The following is a 4,879-nucleotide window of genomic DNA, read 5'->3' on the forward strand; positions in this document are numbered from 1 at the left end:
CCTGACGGTGGCGCCCCCCCCCGTAACGCTGCGCTGCAGGAAGGGTTCATGGACGGGGTCGGGCTGCGCGTCGGTTTGTTACCTCTGGTTTGCCACATGGAATAGTACTCGGGGTTACAGTGACCACATGGAGACTTCTAGAATAGTCAGACTGTATTGTACATACTTCAGACGCACTCCTTGATCAGCTGCTGGTTTTCCACCATTGCTTTCATCTAACAGTGAGATAGGTGAAGTGCTCAGAGAAGACACCAATGACCAGGATCTCAAAGCTGACCTGACCGTCTCTCTTCATCTGAACAGTGATGTTACCCAGGGGGACCGTGCTTTAGAAGGCTGCACCCTTTCTGGAACCGGATTTGATGGAAAAAATTGCCTTGATCTGTATTTGTCTGATGCAATTAATGTATTTAGCCACCAAAAAAAGACAGAATTTATATAGCATGACTTTTATTTCAAACCAGTGCTCATTACTTCTTACATTTTTTTCACAGAGAGCTCAAGAATTAACACCAGCCAATATCTTTCCCACTCAAATCCCTTCCCCACCAGCCCCAGCTATCTTTTCTCTTTTTTCCCTGCATCGCTCCCCTAGGTCACACTCTAGTGTGTCCCGAAGCTAGAGCAGAGCCTGGCTATGACACACTGGGGTGCACAGGGAAGGCAAGATCTGTCTGCTGAATTCAGGCGCTGCCACTTGCAGTTACAGTCACAGGGTGTGCAGCAAAGACATGGGTCCTGACATGCCAAGAGAATCTAAAGGCAGGAAATAAGAGATGGTGACTCTGCCTACTAAAGCGAATACGCACCACTGACGTAGTCAGAGCTGTGCTCAGGAGCGAGGAGTGTGGTGGATGTATTCTCTGTCAAGGGCCTCTCCCTCTTTACTGCCTTCCCGCTCTGATGCGTCAGTGGTCAAACGAGCCTTGTGCCTTTTCATGAACAGTGGGTCATCTGAGGTCTGGCTGGGCGTTGCGTGATTGGCAGGATCTAGGAAACAAGGACAGTTTATTTGAAGCTGACGGAAACTTTGTTCCAAAAACCCCATTTTGCAGAACTAGTAAGAGATCTCTGAAAATTTCTCTTTAACCAATTTTCACCTCTCCTCCTATTCAAAGCTGACTAACCGAGCGCTGGGTTCTTGTGCCGGCAGGTGAGAACAGAAGGTGAAACTGACCAAAAGCAGCGAGTGAACAAGACTGGTGGAGCTTCACTGGGTAACTTCAGAGCCTGTACAATGTAAACAAACTGCATACCTGGTGGCGTTTATATTAAAAACATTTATTAATTTTTTTTCTTATTTATTAAGAACAAATATCCAAGTAAGTAACAAATTGTTAGTGTTAGACCTTCAGTTGACATTAAATTTGGCTTTAAACGCGTAAGTCTTATAACTATAATGTGATTAAGACAGATTGAAAAGTTCACAGGAAATCTGTGGCTTTGGACAACACATAGAAGTGATGAACCAGGTAGCCAAGGAAGTAATTAGAGTACAATTATCCCTCTCTGCAGGTACTGGGTATTGAAGTTTTGGCTTCTTAATTACATTCCTTCTTTATATATTTTCTAATAGGACTTTCTGCAATATATTTCTACATATTTGATGTTGTACTATGATGTAATTCATTTTCAAAAAATATTATATTCACTACTTCAAAGAGGGGAACATTGCAAATCTACAAAGAGATATCCAGGGAATGGCGCTTGTATCATAGCTTTGTAGCGTCTTCTCTGCTTTTTCAGAAGAACTGAAGCCAGAGGAGCTCAGTATCTCTGAACGGCAGAGTGCACTGTGGTTTTGCGCACAGACAATGCAGATCTATAGATCTACACGTATCTATGGACAGGAGCCAACACTTATTAACGAGACTCCTGTTTTCGATGCCTACCTGCACTATCACTGTAATACAGCTCTAGAGTTTCAGGTGATCGATGTGCCAACTTAAAATCAGTTCAGTCCTCACATAGGAGAAAACATTTGGGGCCTGACTGGTGTCTGTCCAACACAGTGGCTTGTGCCAGTGCAAAGGGAATGCAAAATAAGCCACAGCAGCTATTTTTCTGAGCTGGTGGCATCCAGCACAGCTCTTAATGCTCATTTGCACACAAAAGTCCTGTGAGTCTAAATAGAATGTAGGAGGATGAAACACTGTGGGCTAAAACACCAGAGCAAATAGCTTGCATGGGGCTGAGACTGGGGAGGGCCTCTTTCTGCCTCTATTAATTGATTTTGATTCCTGCAGGGAAAAAAAAAAACAGCTTGTGAACTGATTTGATTTACCTTTCTATGTCTTCCTCAAAGCATTACTTACACTACCCTGGTCGGTTCTTACGATGCCACCCATGGTTTGTTAGCCTGGCCCTTCAGTAAGATGAGAATTCCAGCCTTGTAGATGTGAACCTGTTATGGTTTGAGGAACCCACAACAATTTATTGTCGTTCAGACAATTATTCTCTCACCCGATGACCCTCCCCACCTGGAAAGGGGAATTGGGAAAAACAAGGAAACCCGAGGGTTGAAATATAAACAGATTAATAGGATAAGACTAAATAATTAACATTAATAACACTAAAGAACCAGTATTGATCCTGATACCAATATAAAATACCCAAGGATTATCCTCAGCCTGTTCTATCTGTAGAAGCTGCGCACTCCCAGCAGTGACAGCACATGTGGGACACTGTGAGCGCTGCAGCTTCAGGAGGAAGGGAAGGGCTCGGGGCAAGGAGTTCTCAGGATGGCAGCCATCATAGAAGAGAGAAGTTTCTAATTTCTATGGAATGTGCCATTCATGGTATGAAATAACCCTGTTGGCCAGCTTGGGTCAAGTGCCCAGGTCTCACTCCTCCTCATCCTCACGCCTGGCGAGCTCAAAACCACCAAGACCTCGAAACCCGCATACATAGCTGGCTAGAAAGTAAATATTTTTCCAAATTCAGACACTAGAGCCCTCTAAAAGTGCTGTTTCCCCAAGCATTAGAAGAGAAATTTGTCCTGTGTTGCTCAAACCAGGACAGAACCATTGTGCCTTCAGATGTTGGGGGCTTTTTGGTCCTGTCCTTGTATAATTTTTGCTCTTTCAACAGGGAGTTGCTGGGAAGAAACCAAGTAGCAGACTGAAGATAGACATGAAATAACCTGGTGAATTGAATGTAACGGTCTGATAAATTACATTCAGATTAAGGCTTAGTTCTTTAATCTCCAGTCACTATAGAAACTAACCCTTCCTGACTGCTGGGATACCATTTCAGAAGCACCCGCAGGCATCAGCTATACTGCCAGAAATGGTGAATGAAGGACATGAGCTACCCTGGGAGTTTGTTACGGAGAGAAACACAAGCTCACAAGGGCAGTTCTGATTAGAATGGTGAAAGATCTTTGCTGATCTGACCTGTAAAAAATGTAGCTTTTAATTCAGCATCAGCTCTCAGGAGGCCTTACAGCAACAACCATAACTTTCCTTTCTGACTGCCGTCTTCCTGAAATCTGATTCCCTTTACATTCACACGGCAATTTCATTCCTTCTTGCATAGCATCAGAAGACATGGCCACGTTACAGATGTCTCCCAGTATCCACGTGACACGGTTCAGTTTTGCAGTGCTCTCACAATGAGGGAATTATTACTTCAACATGTACCAACAGATGTCTGGGGATAGGGCAAAGAGAGGAGAAAAAAGGAATTTTATGGGTCACAAACAACGTCCAGTGTTTTGCAAGGGGTTACTTCCCAGGGTTTGGATGCCAGGCAGTTCAGCGTAGGCTGTTTGGCCACCACTTGCAGTGAACCTTCTGGCTTCAGTGTTAGACAAGGAAGTTTTCAAGTTGTTTAGCTCCCAGATTTGTGGAGTGACTGACCCCAGCATCTCCAAGCTTTGACCACATCCCCTGCAGGATGGGTGAGCTCAGCAAAGTATGCCCCATTCTGTCCTTGCAGCCACAAGTAGCTCACGGACAAGTTGGACCAGGGCCCAGAGAAGATCCTGATGTCACATGCTCCATGGGGGACAGGAGTTGGAAGACCGCTGCCTTTCAGCTGCCTGAGCCTTGTGTGGGTGCGCCCAAGGTGCCAGCATCTTCCTTCTGGCAGCATGCGCTCATGGGCCCAAGGTGCCAGAGGTTCTCTTCCTATACAGTCCCTGTAGGCGCTAGTCAGTAGGACTGTATGTAAATGTTAGCCACACTACGTCCTTGGGTGCTACACAGTATGGAAGCTCATGTGCTTTAATCAGCCCACCAAAGGGCTACCCTGCTCACAGACACGGCTAACACAAAATTTTGTGTAGGGGAAAAATCAATTTTTTTTCTAGTAAGGGTAAAAGAAATTTCTTACTCTGAGGGTGGTGAGACACTGGAACAGGTTTCCCAGAGAAGCTGTGATGCCCCATCATTGGAAGTTTTCGAGGTCAGGTTGGATGGGGCTTTGAGCAACCTGGTCTAGTGAAAGATGTCTTTGCCCATGGCAGGGGGTTGGACTTGGGTCCCAGGGAGGTGGCCCTGGGAGAAACACTGCAACTGATATGATGACATATGGGGCTGTGCTGTGAGGATTCTCCCACAGGGTCTGACCGCACACTGCTCTTCTCTTCTCTTCTCTACCACTACTACTCTGTCCTAGTAAGCAGTGCCATCATCCCAAAATTTTTACTTGGCTGACACCACAATACCCGAGTTCCTCTTTCTCCCTCTTTTCTCCCTTATTCTCTTGTTGGGTTGCTGCCACTGAAAAACACTGAAAAAAAAGTAAGAGACAGGTAAGTATCTTCAGAAAATACATGATCTCCTAATGACTTCAGCAGCTTCTCTTTCACAGCCAGACTACTCTGGGCTGTGGTCTTGTCAGGTTTGCTAGGCTGAGCAAAGAAAGCAGTGGTACT

Source organism: Charadrius vociferus, unplaced genomic scaffold (assembly GCF_000708025.1).
Source record: "Charadrius vociferus isolate BGI_N301 unplaced genomic scaffold, ASM70802v2 scaffold433, whole genome shotgun sequence".
In the NCBI taxonomy this organism is placed as follows: Eukaryota; Metazoa; Chordata; class Aves; order Charadriiformes; family Charadriidae; genus Charadrius; species Charadrius vociferus.